The sequence below is a fragment of the Canis lupus genome, chromosome 15 (genome assembly GCF_011100685.1).
Source record: "Canis lupus familiaris isolate Mischka breed German Shepherd chromosome 15, alternate assembly UU_Cfam_GSD_1.0, whole genome shotgun sequence".
NCBI classification, from domain to species: domain Eukaryota; kingdom Metazoa; phylum Chordata; class Mammalia; order Carnivora; family Canidae; genus Canis; species Canis lupus.
The window spans coordinates 62,185,857-62,203,872 of record NC_049236.1 but is presented as its reverse complement, the minus strand read 5'-3'; the positions used below and the strand labels follow the sequence as shown (position 1 = coordinate 62,203,872).

Below are 18,016 nucleotides of genomic sequence, written 5' to 3'. Positions count from 1 at the left end.
CAGATTAGTGGCGTGAATCATTTGACAGGTACCTCTTATTACTTAAGAAAAAAAATACATTGCTTAAAAATCTCATTTATTAGAATTCAAAAAAAAATGTTGAACAATAGTGGCAGTAATTCATGAGAGTATATTTTATTGATCAATAAGATTTTTTAAAGTGCAAGCCATTTCCTTTTAGGGTGAAAGTCTTGAGTTCTCATTTATTTTCGATAAAATCTAGTGCTTCATTTCAGTTTCATTTTTTATTGCTTTTTATAAATGACCATCCCTGAGTTAATAGTTTATATATCGATGTGCTATTTAGATTATACATAGATCCAGGATGTGTGATTTCTCAAAGAGGTATTGAATTGAGGGTGCCTGGGTGGCGCTGTGAGTTATGCACCTGACTCTTGGTTTGGGCTCCAGTGGTGATCTCAGGGTCATGAAATCAAATCCTGCATCACTCTCCATGCTCAGTGTAGAGTCTGCTTAAAATTCTCTCTCCCTCTCCCTCTCCCTCTCCCTTCTGCTCTCCCTGTCTCTCTCGAATAAATCTTAAAACAAAGAGAGAGAGAGAGATTGAATTGAAGTAATGGAAGATAGAATTTGGAATTCCTCGTAGTATTCCAACTTGAATACAATTTTAATATACCTCTCTCCTTGATTGTTCTTATGTTTTAGAACTCTGGCTGATAGGTAAGAAAGCCGGGGGAAACAAGAAATATTATTAGTAGAAAATTCTATTGCTTGGGACTTCTAAATAAATCATTTTTGTTACATTTCAAGAATGCTTAAATACCAAAATCTAAGATAAACTTACAGTCAGGTCCTTCTCTTTTTCTCCTACTGCATGTTCTTAAAATAGAACAAGTTATTTTTATCATTTTATAATCAAGTGATCAAGTGATATGATATTTTTGTTATTCCGAAACCTCAAATTAGACACTCCAGAGACAGAAGTATTTTTGTATGCAGGCTGAGAACAAATGAGGAAAAATAAGTCTCAGGACTTTACCTTCAAGAGAAAGCAATTTCCAAAGCATTTGGTCATGTCTGAGTGTTCCGTAGGGAAGAGGAATCAATAAAATTGTGTATCTCAGAAGTCTTCGTATAGATTTTAATACTTTTATCTGCTGGTATATTGTTTCGATCTCAAAGTTTTATGCATGAGGCTCTATTGAACTCTTGCACACAGTCTGCTGTGCCATCCTATCTGCAAACATGTTACCTAAATTCAGTATCTTTGGCAGCTTTTAGAGCCGCAAGTTTGCTTGTTTGCTTACTATAGAAACATTATTCCATAAGGTTACGTAAGATGTTTTTCTCCAAGGACCCAAGAACCTGTAGTATCTTTGGTTTCTAATTCAAAATAATGTATCTACTGAAGCCCTGCATTTATTTGTAATATTGCCGAAAAATTTTTTTTTGCTAAAAGAGAAACGTTTCACTTTGTAAAATATTTAAATATTTTCATTCCTAGACAGAACATAGCCTTTTTTAAACTTAAAAAAAAAAATCCCAGGGTATGGTGTCTGTCAGAGACATACTGAGCTGTGCTCCCATCTACTGTAAAGCCTGGATAGAATTTCCCTTAGCTGCTATAAATATTTCAGAGCTTCTGGAAGCTAAAATATCCCCAAATCAGAGGAGACTGTTGATCACTTTTAACCAAGTTCAAACAGATCACACTTCATTATAGCCTTCGTCTTCACTGTGGAGAAAATCCTAATAATTTAAATGATAGTAAAAGCTACCATTTAGACACTATAGTAGATCTCATTTATTCTATATGAAAGTAGCATTAGGTGGGTACTAAAATTTCCCCATTTTCTAGGTAAGAAAAGTGAGATTGACAGAGGTTGAGCAATAGTCCTAGTCCTATAGTTATAAATGGTTGAGGGGCACCGGGGGGGCTCAGTGGTTGAGCAGAGTCTGCCTTTGGCTCAGGGCATGATCCCAGGGTCCTGGGATCAAGTTCTGCATCAGGCTCCCTGTGGAGAGCCTACTTCTCCCTCTGCCGTTCTCTGCATATTTCATGAATAAATAAATAAGATCTTAATAAATAAATAAATAAATAAATGGTTGAGCATGACCCAATCTTGTCCATTCCAGAGACTGTAGTCTTTACCACCATCCTATACTTCCCATGTTCCCCACTGTAGGTGGCTTTAAATTAATTTTTATTTTATTTTTTTTTTAATTTTTTTAAAAAATTAATTTTTAACCCAGAATTATTTATTTCTAAATATCTAGAAAAGCGAGAGAAGATACATTGAGAGTTGTCAGTACCTTGTGACTGGGCATGGAAGCTCAAGACAAGGTAAGAAAGTTTTTATGCCTAAATATAATTTAAAGTGGAAGTTTTAGAGAGGAGGAGAGAAGAGCCTTGCATTTGCGATGAAGCTACTCCAGAAGGACCACCTTGGGCCTCCATGACCTGATGCTGTGAGTGTGTGTGTGCATGTGTGTTTAGGCTGCTCAGGGAGCAACCAACCTCAGAAATTTGGCTCTGATCCACCCTGTGCTGCCAATAGAGACCTGGCCGGAAAGTGAACTCCATTAATTAAAGTGCAGAGTCAAACATGGTTTTATTCAGAGGGCCAGACGCAAGTCAGAAAACACGCATGATATCTTTCAGGTTAAATAAAAAAAAAAAAGCACAGAAGCTAAAATCTGACATTTAGACAATTGTTTAAGTTGTATTGAGAAATGTTCCAAACTGTCTGAACCTGAAGGAGAGTGTTACTCAAGCACTGTTGGTATAATACAAATAAATTAGTATCTAATACAATTAAATCCTTCTATTTTAATTAGCTACAATACAGTGTGAATCCAAAAGAAATGGGGGGGGGCAAAAAATGGGAGGCAGGGAGGTGCATAGGAAGGGAATCCTATGAGGTTTACGCAGAAGGATGGGACATTTCAATAGGTAAGAATTCGAGGTTGAAGTAACAGTGTAAGTGCTTCACGGGCATCCAAATGCAGAGGAAGAGTGGGATAAAGAACTAGAAATAGTAAATATTAACACTAAACCAGAAAGAAACGATAAGTATATTCGTCAAAGTTTTTAAGTTTCTAAAGAAGAAATTTTGATATATTTTTTTAAATAGCAAGTACCAAAATAAAGAAAAAAAAGTACCTTGCTTTTACTTCTAGCATAGCACTGTCTGGTTTTTGTTTTTTGTTTTTGTTTTTGTTTTTGTTTTGTTTTGTTTTGTTTGCATAATCCAGAACAATGAAGCTCTAGGTAAGGGAGCTCTGAGGATACAAAATGTCCTGGGGTAGCACCCACACTGTTGAGGGGGTTTGCTTCTGTGAAAAAAATGGAGTCATCCTTGAATTGTTTGATTTTACCCGAGAAAGTGTCCGGTCCTCCTCGTTCACAATGAGGCAGGTGGGATGTGGAAGTGGGTGTCTTCGCATATCTAAGTGGTTCTGAGGATATTAGGATAAATCGAACCATAACTCAAAACATATCCCATGAGTTCCTCCCCCATATCTTTTCAATGCTGGCTTCCATTCTTAATATAGTAATATTTCCTGTGACTCTTGTTTCCCCACTTGGCTTGTTAAAATGTAGTTTAGTCAGCCAAAAACCAAAGCATTTTCTTTCTTATAGTGATTAAACCGTTTCACCCACTACGAGTCACACTCGAAAAAAATACACAGAGAAAAAAAGTGTCAATTTAATAGCATTTTCAGCAGGAATATGGTTACCATAACTGATTTTTAATCATAAACTGGTACATAAATAAAAAGAGAGATACAATTGTTACAGGGAAACTGGAGCCAATGGACAACCGCATTTTGAGTTTAGTTACTCTTAAAATGATAACGGACCAGAAAAGCTACAACATTATCAATGAAACATCTCGCGTTACATGGTCTGCGGTAGAGAGAAATTTAATACCCTCTTTCTGTCCCAGAGATAATTGAATTTAGAATTAAAAACACCTCAAGACAGCTAAAATATCACCCTTCATGAGGATACTTATTCTTCTTTTTTAACAGTGAGAGGAGAGTGTTGCGAGGTCTAGGGCGTCCTTGTGTGACATGAACCTATTGATAATCCATTTAATGCATCTAGGCTGAATTAATAGTGAGAAATAAAATAAATCTTAGGAAAATATTAGCAGAGTTGGCTCCTCTTTTTTCTCGTCTTTCTTTTGGGGAGTAGTGACAGGGGAGGAGCCAACATTTGGTGAAATATCCATTCGTTCATATATTATGCATCTATGTGTGGATGAATGGATGGATTGAAAGGTCCATTTAAAAGAGAAACTACATAAATAAGACCTGAATCTATTTTTAGTGCTTTGTGATCAAGATTTTACAAAGCATGAACGATAAGCCGACATAGGCCTATATGTTTAGAATCCTTTTTTATTTAGAAAGGGAGGTAAGATAGGGCATTGGGGTCACCATTTACTTTGTCTTTTTACTTTTATTAGTTTTCCCTCTACCTTCTAGTTGCTTACGGTGATGAGGTGCATTAATCCAGGGGCAAGATGTCTCATTCGCAAAGACTCCATCAGCATCTAACGATTTCAGGATTGTCTGGAGAAATAACCTAAGGATTTATCCAGCACCAAGTTAATTGTATGTTAGGCAGTGATTTTTCTAGCACTAGGGTAAAAAGATTAAATCACCTTGAATATTGAAGTATATATATTTCTCCAGCCCAAATTTACTAGATAACTCAATTTCCTATCTTTTGAAACTTTTTTTTTTTTCTCCCTCAGGGGTAAAAAGCAAATATCAGGCTTTAGATTAGGCAGGCAAGGGGAAAGGGAACCTACACTTGGGCATAGCCCGTGTATACCAGGCCTCGTGTTAGATGCCTCCTGTATCTATGTTGATTTAATCCTCAAAAAAGAAACCGATAAACATTATAACCTCCATTTTACGGATAAATAAATTAAGGCTTATAGAGAAAGTTATTGGTACAGGATTACACTGCTTTAAATTTAGGAGCTTCTACTAGGATCCATCCTGAGGGATCCCAAAAGTTCTCCCTGCTGGGTCATGTTGTGCAAACCCGTAAAACCAGCCGTGTGCCATTCACGGGCCACCACGAAGTGAGATGCTGTAGCTCTGACTCGACAAAATGAGCATCAAGCATGTGAATAAGGGTTTCTGCATCCGAACCCTAGATGTGAGCTACATCTGTGACCCGAAGCGACTCGGTCCTTTGGGCTAAAAGGGAGTTTAAGTAACACTTAAACTTTGACGACGGTGTTAGAATGCCTCGGTTTATCATATTGCACTAATAAGCAGAAATGAGAGGTCTCTGATATACTGGTTTTTGTCATTGCCCATTTCTGGCACTGATTCCATCGTGTAAATTAAGAATCGGATGCCTCTGAGGTTCTGTGTTGCTTATACTATTTTTTTTTCTCCTTTTTTAATGCGGTGTAATTACACCTACTTTTAATGTACTGTCACGCCAGTTCCTTCCAGCCTCAAAGGGCCCAGCCTGTCTCACTTAAGTGACTCATGAAATGCTTCATAAGGCAGAAATATGCTATCAAATGAAACGAACTTCTCACTGATTAATTCTGTTACAAATTAATTTCTCCCTTCTTTTCTTAGTTTTCCTCCTCCTCCTTCTTTTTCCTCCCCCCCTCCACCTCCGTCCCCCCTTTCCTCTCCTGCCCTTCCCAGTCTCTCCCTCTCATCCATTTCTCTCTTTATCTCTCCTCCTCCTTTCCTTCCTCCCTCCCTCCCTCCAGTGAGATAAGTTTTTACAACCCTGCCTTTTTCCAATTAACACCTCCAGCGGGCCAGGCATTGTGTAGGTGCTAAGCACACAGACTACTGCCTCAGTCAACGGTTCCCCCTTTCTCATTCTAGTAAACTTCCTCTCTTCTCCAATCCTGAGCTAAAAGCCCTCTGTGAAGGCTTCCCCAATTTCCTCCAGTCAGAAAAAAATCCCTCCGTATTTCTGTTGAAGGAGTTTAATGATCCTATTTAGTGACGATGCAACAAGATCACTATAAATAAAGTCTGAAGTGGCGTGATGGGTGCTCCATCAGAAAGAAAACTAACATAAGATTGCATTTTTGTGGTAGGAAATTGATGGATAGGATGTGTTAGGTGTGGAAAAAGGTGACTATAATCCAATCTACAGGTACTCAGACTTTACATCACCTACCCTGAGGAGCAATATTTAAGCGTGTAGCCCGCATGAAGGATGTTGGTCAGAAAATCCAGAGGACCCCAACCACAACTTGATGCTGTCCCTAACTAGCTTATTGGCACTGGGCAATGGGTTTTATTCTCTTTGATTCTGAATTTCTCTACATCTGTACTCTGCATATCTGTAAAAATCAATAAACTGTCTACAAATCTGACAACTCCCCGTGTCCTTCCCACTTACCAATTCTCTGATTTGAGAAAGTTTAAATGCCCTCCGGGAAGTACCTCTTAGCAGCTGATCGACTCCCACCTCAAAAACTACCTTACATCCAAATACCACACACACTGAAGTATACCTAATTTTGTGAAGTTATTTTCTCGTAGCCTCCTTAGCTGTTTGGCTGTGGTAGGTAAGGCTTTTGTTTTGCTTGGGTTTTCTTCCTGCTGCCTCATACTGTGTCTTGAAAACAATACAGTAGTTTCAATGAAGTGAGATGAGAATAAATATTGTCCTCACAGCAATGGTAGCCAAAGTTCAGCAAGTAGAGAGTGGGATAATGGCCCATTTCCTCTTTTGTATAAGCATGGGTGGTAGCCAAAGGTACTCTGTTGAATTTTGCTTCCTGTATACACTGTGTATCATTGTGTGTGCTACTCAGGCCAAATTTTAGAAAGTATGCCAAGTGGAATTTCACACCAGGTTTGGAGGAAGGGAAAGACAACAAAGTGAATGTGCTTCCCCTCTGCACCCTATTCCCACCCTTTACCAAACAACAGAGAAGACTTCTTTATATGTAACAAACATCTTCAATGGAATAAAACGTTGGTTTCCAAGAAGAGGAATCAAGTATCAAGTGATTATTTTTGCCATCACGTGTTCCAGCAAAAAAGTCTAAACAGTTACAGTCAACTCCAGGCCCCAGGACGGAGGGAGTATGCTTTCCTGCCCTCTACTGACAGAAACACTCATTATGACGAATTTCCCAGCTCCCGGTTATCTTGCCATCTAAGAGCACACCTGTAAACAGGGCCTTGTGTACGCCCAGATTTACTGCTGACTCTCAGATAATGCCTAGGGATTTATGAGGTGAAAAAGAACTCGCAATTTAAATGGAAAGGCGATTGGGAAGGAACTTAGCCTAACTACAGGATCATGTCAGGAAAAACCAGTGCAGGAAAAAGATAGAGGGGAGCCAGCAAAGGAAAAGGAGCTCCAGACAGCTGCAGAGGTTAAGGGTCACTGTTTAAAAGAGAGCTTTGGCATAAGTCTGGCCAATTAATAGGTGAACTGGAGAGTAACTGAAACTGCGGGGTAGATTAATTACGCCGTGCGCCTCACTTTCCTCATCCTCAAGATGGTACCCACATTAGAGGGTTGCTGCTAAGACTGAGCGAAGTAATGCAAAGCATTTAGCATGATACCAATTAAGTGTTCCAGACAGATAAATCATTGATATTAATGTGATCATAATAAAGGATGGGTAATTACGTTGTGAGCAATTTTTTTTTAAATATAGTTATTTGGGACTAGGAAGGAGCAGAATGTGTAAATTAAGGAACATAAATAACCGTTTTAAACAACAGAAGACGGTAGGTATGAGGCTTGTTCCTAGGTTGATGATGGAGCATAAAAGAACTTCACAAATATAGTGAAGCATCGTTTGTTTAATTTTGATTCAGAGAAGTGAAAAAAATGGGAATTAGAAACAAATGTAACAACCTAATATTTTTAACAGGATTTAAAAATAAGCTTAGAAAGAAACCTAAGCAGGTGTCAGAGCCACAAAAGAAAAATAAATATGGAGGTAAATGCCAAACAAAGAGAACAGGGAAATCCTGGAAACTTCTATTGGCCTGCGCAACTTCCTTCCCAATTATACTCATGGAAGATATATTAGTAGAACAATTTGTAAACAGCTTGATATAGTCCAAATCTGACCAATCATTGATAGCATTTTTTTTTTTTTTAACCAGGGTCATCATTGTCCTCACCAGAGATACCACTATCTCTATGTGAGAAATTTCCAATGACTGTGGAGATAGAATTCTCTGGCAGAGTCCGTTGGCTGCCTTCCATGGTAGTATATCCTCTCCGACGAGTAAAGGAATTGTCGCATTTAAATGAACTGAAAGTGACTTTCCTTATGAGATGAATCCTAGCGTGCAGTAAGGGGTGAGCTCTGAAGTCAGCTTTTGTTTTTCGGGAAAGCTTTCGGTGTCTAGTAAAGAAATGGGCGAGAAATATATAGACACGCAAAAGGTTGAGAGTGCTCTGTGTGTGTGTGTGCGTGTGTGTGTGTTGTGACCACGTACGTACAAATGCACACAACCCAATCCTGGACATCTTTGCTGCTCTGGGAAAGAAAAGTGAGACATTGGAGAGGAGGCTAGAAAAAATTGTGGAAATTAGGACATTGGGAATATGTGCTCTCCCATATTATAGACATAAGTAATTACGAGAAATGACCTGATAATGGGGAGCTCAGTTACCCTATTCTGCTCAGAAGGCAGCTCAGGTGAGGCTGAATGAGAAAGTGAGCTACGGCCCACGTCTTTATGAAATCATGGTCTGCTGATCCCGGATGTCATCAAGAATGTCATTTTAACATAATATTTTAATATTATGTGTTTATAATATATAAGTATATTTAATATTTAACATGATAATGTCATACTAAGTACTACATGGCGTCTAGATAGATTTAGTTACTGAATTTGTGGACATTGATATGTTTAGTTCATGACTGAATAGGTTCTGGGTTCTTTGATAACTGGGATTTTTCAAATTATTGTTTTCCTATATGGAGATTCTCTTTTCAAATTATTGTTTTCCTATATGGAGATTGTCTTTTATTCCTGATACGAAATCCTGTCACTTGTGTCTCTTTTAACTCCATTCGTGTGTGATGGGTAATAAAGTCTCTCACAGGCTGTTCATGCAGTTAATTCTTGTAGGGGAAAGGAACCATGATATTAGGAAAGAAATCCTCTTCATTTAGGGAATGATAGGAAAATGTCATTTGTGGATGTGTACGTTTTACTTGAAGAGATGGACACTAACGTATGAAATGCCGCCTTATCAATCCTGAAGGGGTGTGAAAGGCATAGTCAGACCTTTCATTTATTAATACGCTCATCACCATTTTCTGTATTTAAAAGAAAAAATTTAACCATTTTCTGGTTAAATTTCAACGTGTGCCCATCCCAGAATCCAGCTAGAAACCTGAGCCAAGCTGCGTAGGGGACTTAAATACACTTCAGGAGACATAAAGGAGTTCAGTGGATCACATAGATTCAGGAAAGATATTTGCACCTGTAAGGTTTTCCCTCCTCCTTTTTCCTTTGTACATTAGGTTCCTTCCCCAACATGAATGTGCAAAGGAAAAGTCAGCAGCTTACAGAAACTTAAAATACTTTGAAGATACTTTAACATTCAAAATCACTTTAAAAAATAATCTACGGGACCATGAGTTTTTTGCTCTGCTGTTAAAGACACAAAACATTTCTGACAGATACTTGTTACTCGTCCCCACCCCCCACATTTAGAACAGTTTTATTTCTTTTTTTTTTTTTTAGAACAGTTTTCTACTGTAGATAGAATTCAAAAGAATGGCCCATGTATTAACAAACTGGTAGACTGAAGACTGGCAAATGTAAAGTAACTGAAATTTAATTATTTGAAACGGAATTTAATGGAAAGATAAAGAGACTTGAAAGAAAATGAAGGCAAATTGTCTAGACCATCGATGATGGGATAAAACCAGACTGAAAAACTTAGAGGGTCAGTAATGAAACATGAAAGGATGACTATGTGTTGCCAGAGGGATCAGATTTGCCTGATTTTATTTAAATCTAGCTAAACAGGTAGGCAGTCTGTTAATCAAATTCACAAGTAATACTGAATTATGAGATATTGAAAACCTCGAAGGTTTGCAGCTTGATTTCCTCTCCAACTAACCTTGCAGACAGATTAAAAGGACTATTTAAATAATTTATATCTGACTCATCTGGCTTATAGAAACTGAGAAATATTCTATTCCCATAGAAATTCTCAATTATGTAGATTTCTTCTTCTATCGCTCTAATAGATCTTTATCCCAAACTTTGTGGAAATAGCTAAACCAGGAGACTCAGATAAGCTCCTAGGAAAAAAGCAGACACAAATGTAAGACGGTGGAAGTTAGGAAAATTTACCTAAACCTAGGCCAAATGTGTAGAAATGTTGATTCCTTCAAAGAGATGCAAATTAAAAAAAAAAGAGATACAAATTAAACATGAATGTAGGCTATAATTTAAATTATGTGTAAACATCTGTATAATAAAGGAACTTTTACTAATTGCTTATTAGCCTAAGCTTAAGTTCACATAAGACACTAACAAGCTAGTCAACATCAAGTATAACACAAAACATTCAAGTAATGCAGATTACACTGAAGACCTTTCCAGCAATGTACGTATTCAGAAAGATGTAGCTGATTATTTATTCCCATTTTTAGCTGCCTCACATTCCCAAATGCATAAAGAAACTACCTGAGGTCAGAGAGACTTGAAATCCTCATTTTGCAAGGAAATGTCCATTAGGAACTCAATCTTCCCCAAACCTCAGAAATTCACTGTTATATACAGCAGCGCTGTAAAGACAAGATGAGCTCAATCAGAATGATTCCCAGCAAATTTTAAATATCCCACATGCTTGTGTCTGATTGGCCCCAATCCAGTGATACTGATTCTACTAAATCAATAGATTTAGCAGAGGTTTTGCGTCTCAAACATATACTGGGAAAAAAAAAACAAAACTTATTTTGAAACAGAGACTTCATTATTTTCCCAATGCTTACAAGGAGCACAGTGACTTTGATTATTATTAATGCGTTCACTTCCTGCAGGCGAGCTTTGCCATATAAAAAACAGAAAGTCGGGTGAAAGTTCAACGGGCTACACACACTTACATTTTAACTTGTTTACCATCATCTAAGTCATTTCCAGGCCTAAGGAATAATAGCTTTTCTTCAACTCATCTTTGAACTTGTAGGCACTTTCATTAAGCTATCAGAGATATTAATCACCCACAAAACCTACAAGCTTTGATATGAGAGGCTTTCACCAAGAAGGATGGGAGAAAGGCACTTTTTAAATTGTGGGTGGATCTACTCCTGGTCTGAGCAACAACTGGCTCTGGTTGCCCCTGCAGCACCTTCCCTCTGCGAGTCCCAGACGCTCACGCGGACTCGGGCTCCTAGAAACCTGCGTCTCCAGCAACTTCTCCCATCATTTCCCTCTCTTCAAAATTAACCGAACTTGTCCCCCATTTTTCCAGGGAGCCTCTCTCTAACATTTCCAGGAGCTGACTAGCTAATTCAGTAAGCCAATCTGTTATCCATTTAGGTTTATTTGCATGTAAATAATAGCTCTAGCGGCGAAGTTTTAACCCAAAGGAAGCCTGGTACCTGCAGCCAGGATTCTTGTGGTTGCAAACTGCTCTGTCGGTATTTTTCAATTTTAACAGGTAGTCTGTCTTTTAAGGTCACCCACTCTTTGAAGTGAGTTCCAGCAGCATATCCCAGAGCAAGTAGGTAAGCTTCATTCCTCCTACCTGCCCTAAGAGGCCCAATGCCAGAGGCCCTTACAGTCATAGACATTTATACGGGAGGGAGTCAGTGATTTTGCTTAAGGAAAGAACTTCCTAAAAAAAATAAATAAAATAAATATTTTTTTTTTAAAAAAAGGAAAAAACTTCCTTGTTCAAAAATCAAATCAGTATTGCTTTTGTAACATGTGACAGATTTGCTCTCTTCCCCCTCCCCCCCCTCCAGCGTTGGCACCCTGGGTCTCTTCCTGCTGCTTTACATAATTGGTCTCTGAGTAGATGAAGCTGCCACCTGTTCATAAATATGACGGATCCCTCTCCTCCGAGAGCACGATTTAACTAAATCATGATGGGATAATGAGCCTAGACAGCAGTTTCACATCCCTATAAACCCATACTCACTTGGCAAACTCAGTCTGATAATCTCTCATGATCGAATCAAGGCTATACTTGAGTGATAACAGTGTAATCATTATCTTGGTCTTGTTTTGATTTTAAGTAATTCTTCTGCTTTACCCTTTCTCCTTTTCTGTTCTATCCTCTTTATCTCACCTCCACCGAGAATATGCTCTATCCAGATTATCCCATCAAGGGCAAACACGGATCCCTGAAAAGGCATCCCTCAATCAAATAATCAAAATATCACATTTTTGGACCTTAGTTCTGCATCTTTCCTTGCTCGAAGAGTGCAGAATATGTTTATTCGCTTTTAACACATTGGAGTTTTCTAAAGGTTTTTAAACAACAGGAATAATCGGCATTAATATACAGTGTCTTTGTATTTTTAAAGTGCCTTAAGGGATTTAAAAGTATTAACTGTCATTATATTACACGTTTAAACAGTCAAAGAAAATCTCCTGGCTGCGGGGCCGTTTCTAACCATTCTCATGGGTTCGCAGTAGAGAGTCTGCTGTAAATGACCGTCTGAAGAAAATTTAAAGTTTCCTCAGATTGCTTCCTATGGAAGCATCCATAATTTCTACTTAAAGTAAGTGATTTAAGAACTAACTTCACCAGACCCCATTATATCAAGAACATCATCATATTTTTCTACTGGAAACATTCCCAGTGTTACTTGTAAAATATATCCGTGAAAGGGAAACTTTAATATAATGATGAGGTTAATATGTAGAAAGATCACATACATTTAACATAAAGTATGTACGACATAAAGATTCTTCATCCTAGTTCCCGATTCCTAAAAGGAGGAAGGACAATATTTTCATCCAAAATCTAAAAAAGATGGAGGATATACCTGATAACTCCTTTACCACTATACTTTATTATCAAGGGATAACTCATTTCCTTTTTTTAAAAGATTTTATTTATTTGACAAAGTGAAAGACAGAGAGAGAGAAAAAAAAAAAAAAAGCTAGCACAAGCAGGGAGAGCAGCAAAGGGAGAAGGAGAAGCTGAGCAGGGAACCCTACGTGTGGCTCGATCCCAGGACCTTGGGAAATGACCTGAGCCGAGCCACCCAGGTGTCCCTGGCAATTTGTTTTCTACCCCTCCAAATCCAACATTGTGGGACTGTCACATTTTTATGACATACTACCTATGAAAAAAACATGTATATGTATTTTATGTGTAAATATATATAATGCATAATAGTCTATATATATATATTTAGATTAGGCATGGAGGCCCAAATGGGGCTTGAACTCACAACCCTGAGATCATGACCTGAGCTGAGATCAAGAGTCAGATGCTTAACTGACTAAACCACCCAGGTGCCCCAGTTCATCTCTTTTTAAGAGATCTAATCTTACAAAGTGTCTTTTGCTTATGAGTCTTCATAACGTTAAAATTGGGAGCAACCTATGAGATTATATAATCTAAGCCCTTTTGTTTTACAGATAAAGAAATTGAAATCTCATAAAACCTGTAAATCCAGCGAGTGGTGGCCTATGAGAGCAGGAACCAAGTCTGTTTTGTTCGTTCTTATATCTACGGTGCTTTACACAGCGGCATGGGCCGTTGATAAATATTTGTTGCATTAATGTGTGAGTGGAAACCAGGACAAGACAACCGGACTGCTCTGTATACCTTTAGCACTTAGATTTACATAAGCAACATCTATTGCTTTTGAGCAAATTCAGTAATTATTGGATACCTTCTACCCGTAAGGGAGCATGCAAGATAACAGGGATAAAGGGATCCGTTAAGACGAATGATACGACTCCTGCCTAAAGTCATTGGTTATTACAGTTTAATATCATTGAAGTAAGGTAAGCGCTGAATAATAGTCACAAAATACTGAGAAGGGAGAAGGAATTTCCCATTGTCCGTATCTGGAAAGTATTTATGAATGAAGTGGTATTTGGCCTACACCATGAAAAACTGTTACAGAATCAATTAACAGAACTGTTAGAAAGGTCCCAAGAATGTTCTAGGAAGGACAAATTTGAACAAAAACACAAAGGCAGGAAAAAGCATGACTTGTTACGGTAATGATGGGTGGTTGGCAAGAGTATAGTGTATGTGGCTAGAAATAAGCCTGGAAGAGATGGGGGAAGCCAGATTGTGAAGGGACTTGGATGTCCATGCTCTTGGGCAATGAGGAAGGAAGGCTTTGGCCAAGCGGTAGAGCTGTCTAAGCTCTTTGGGCTGCGGTGCCCAGAGGAAAGGGAAGATAGGAACCTTCCTTCGGAGTCCTTATGTAGGGGGCTGAGTTACTATGTGTTGGATTGTACAGACAGTACTTCCCCTGAAAGATCCAAGGGGGTTGTCTGGACATGATCCTTCTATTCATTATAAAATGGCTACTAGTAGTGGAGGGAAGGGGGAGGCCTACACGGGGGAGGCGAGCAGTGAAGGGGAAGGAAATAGAGAAGCAGCTTCTGTATTTTGAGGACATTTATTTTGAGAAAAAAAAATGTTTTGTTTTGTTTTGTTTTGATAGTAAAGCAACTTCAACCTAACTGTGGTCTTATAATTTATTAGATTGCAGGACATTACGAAGGAATGCGGGATTTCATCTGATGGAACCTTTAAATGCTTTACAATTTCATCCTGCAGCTCGAATTTCACAATGCTGGGATCCAGAAAGCATTAGTGGTTAGACACACTCAGCGGTGCAGGTATAATGTGGACATCTTTTCTTCTGTGTATTCTGAGTCCCAAGTATCCTATAAGCTACGATTGAAATACATACAGGGTAAGCTAACACAGAACTCCATTTTTTATCAAGTATTAATTTGTTTGAAATTAGCATATGGGTGGAATGTTATCCCTTTTATAAACAAGTGTATGCAAGAATCATTATTGCTTTGGCCTGAAGAAAGCAAAATCTACAAATTACCTTTCTTTTCCCCTGGCATTCGGCAGCAATCTCCCATTGAGATTTAAACTCGGGACCTCCTGAGAACAGATGGTGGAGACCTTATCTCCTTGCTGCTCACAGCATGGGGCCGTGTAACTGGGTCTGATAATGCAGTCATTTGAAATATAATGCTTCTGTTAGTCTTCCATTTGCCTCTGTTTTTCAGATAAATGCTTTATTTTTATCAGCAATAAATATTTCATCTCTGGTTGGGCTGCCCCCACAAACCCACGTGGAGCAAAAAGCAAGCCGACAGAAACAATCCCTTGTGTTCGATTTAGGTCTGGATGGTAGTATGTAATCAGGAATCCACATTCCTCCCTTCTGGTAGTTTCCCGTCCAGCAGATTTACTCCCAGTTGTACGTATGAGTTTTGCTGAGGACAAAGTAAACTGAATAAATTCCCCGGAGAAGGAAGATGGAGAGTGGCAAGACAGATGCTATGATCCAAATAATTCCTCATTTTCAACAGATAAATAATGACCCTGATAAGACGCTGTAATGGATTTTTTTCCTCCCATTTTTTATCTCAGACTTATAAAGATGTCTCACTGATCGGGATCACAGGACAGGTATGTAAGTAAATGCTGCAAGCATTCTCTTCATTTCTTTCTTGGCCACATATATCCGCCTTCACGTACACAACTGCGCATTGTAAACTGGGTGACCGAGACTACTTACAAAAGGCAGAAGATTTGAGAACACAAAGGAAACAAAGAACTATAGTAACAATAGCATTACTTTACCATCAATAGTATTACTTTATGATGTTATTAATACTTGGCCCAATTTTTAAAGCTACTCATATTATGCTTGAGAGGAGACCTTAAGATACAAAAAGATGAGAGAGAGAACAAATCAAAGCAAATGTTTGAAGCCTCCCACTTGATTTATTCTCTTTAAGGGATATTGAGCATAGCGTGTGAAAAAAAAATTAATCATACCAGCAATCCCATTATTTTGACTTGCGGTCTAATGAATAACACGTTGTGCATGATCTGTTGTAGACAGATAAGAAACGAACATACAAATGAGCATTTAACCAATAATCCTCATTAAATCAACTCAAAGCCTTGATAGGTCAGAAAACATTTTCAAATATGTCAGAGCATGCTCAAGAATGCGGCACCTGGTTGCAATTCTACGCGGGAGCAGTATTATTATTCACAGTCCGGTTCTGGGGAACAGCTTACCTGCCTACAAAGAGGAGATGTAGGGAGAATAGGGAGCAATAGACAAGAGCTACATGGATAACAGAACATTGCTTTAGATTTGTTTGCTCTTATATTTGAAGATAATACCCAGTTTCTATCAGCTATTTCTAAAAGAAGCAAATGTAGGCCATATCTAGCTACTTTAAGAAAGGAAAATGTGTTTATTTTATACATTTTAGATTTTAGATATACACATTTTAAGAAAGGAAAATGTGTTTATTTATACCTTTATTGCACACCCCTGTAGGAAGCAGTGGTCAAGTGTCCTTTGTGATATAGGTTTCATTTTCATTCATGTGTATTAGAAACAATTTACAGACTCACATCCAGAGAAAACGATGACTATAGAATAGCTACGGTTCTGGCTTTTTTTTTTTTTTTCTTTAGCTCTAATTTTGGTATTAAGATAATCAAATCTGCACATTAGACACACTTTTTTTTTAAAGGGCTATTTGACAAAAAAATATCCAGAAACTTCTAAATTAATAAAGACCTCTTTATACATGCATCATATGGTAGAGATATTGGGTTTCGCAGTAAGTGACTTTTACCAGACATCATAATTCTTAAGGCCTTTCAAGTGTTTAATTTGAGTAGTGCTTACTTTTATGAGTTTAAAATTAACTCATAATTGAACATTTCAATACTTTAACAATAACTATGAAGCTTTGGAGAGAATCTATTTCCATTTTATCCACAGAAGAGTTGAATAAACCAGGCTTCGTATAACTTTAGACTTTGCCTTACAATTCACATATCATGTCAAAATGTTGCAAGTAAAAACTTTAGTTTCAAAAATAGTATATTCAAACTACACTACAGCTTTAACTTAAGAAAAAGCTATAAATATTGATGACATATGGATAGGAAGCAACTGTAAAGCAGATAATTTTATTTAAGCAGTAACACGGGTCAAAATGATTTATACAGATAATATATAGCAGATAACACTAAGCATAACTTTTGTATAAAACAAATGCTTACTGTTGTCACAGCTGGGAAAGTGACCTTTTCAACTTTTTGAGGCTCCACCTTTGTGAATTATTGGCAATTTCCTCACTATTGGGAAGGCATCCCCTTCCTCAGCACCACGCTCTTTCTACCTCTTTCTAGATCTGTGTGCACTGTGACTAAATAAAAACAAGACTATTGGCAAGCTGGATGCTTTTTCTCTGCCAACCACAGTTTTTTCGGCAACTCCTTTTTAACCAAAATCTAGAATCTTTGAGTGACAATTGTAACACCAGAACACCATCTGGGAAGTGCCCTGGAAATGCTCTTGTTACATGGCGCTGGTTGGAGGACCATCTTGGATGGTCCTGAGAAAGGAATCAAGAACAAAGGACATTAAAATGAAACTATTCTGTTTGTGTAATAAATAGCAATCATTACTTTGTTCTTATCATTTTTAGAAATTAACTCTTAAGTGTACTTGGGTGATTTAGTTGAACATTCAATCCTTGATTTCAGCTCAGGTCAACAATCTCAAGGTCGTGAGATCAAGCCCCATATGGGCTCCATGTTCAGCGGGGAGTCTGCTGGAGGTTCTTTCCCTCTGGCCCCCCGCTGCTCTATCTTGTTCTCATGCTCTCTCTCTTTCCCAAAAAGAAAAAAGAAGGAAAAGAAAAGAAAGAAAAGAAAAGAAAGAAAAGAAAAGAAAAGAAAAGAAAAGAAAAGAAAAGAAAAGAAAAGGAAAGAAAAGAAAGAAAAGAAAAGAAATGAAAGAAAAGAAAAGAAAAGAAAAGAAGAAAAGAAAAGAAAAGAATGTAA

At 37.9% G+C, this 18,016-nt stretch overlaps 1 long non-coding RNA gene across 1 annotated transcript; it reads left to right on the top strand.

Moving 5' to 3' along the window:
- The first annotated feature begins 12,577 nt into the window (after nt 1–12,577).
- On the top strand, nt 12,578–17,743 carry LOC111098927. The gene is made up of 5 exons (XR_005370031.1): nt 12,578–12,698; nt 13,567–13,938; nt 14,654–14,867; nt 15,566–15,604; nt 17,360–17,743. It is a non-coding gene; the product is annotated as an uncharacterized LOC111098927 (long non-coding RNA).
- The last annotated feature ends 273 nt before the right edge of the window (nt 17,744–18,016 follow it).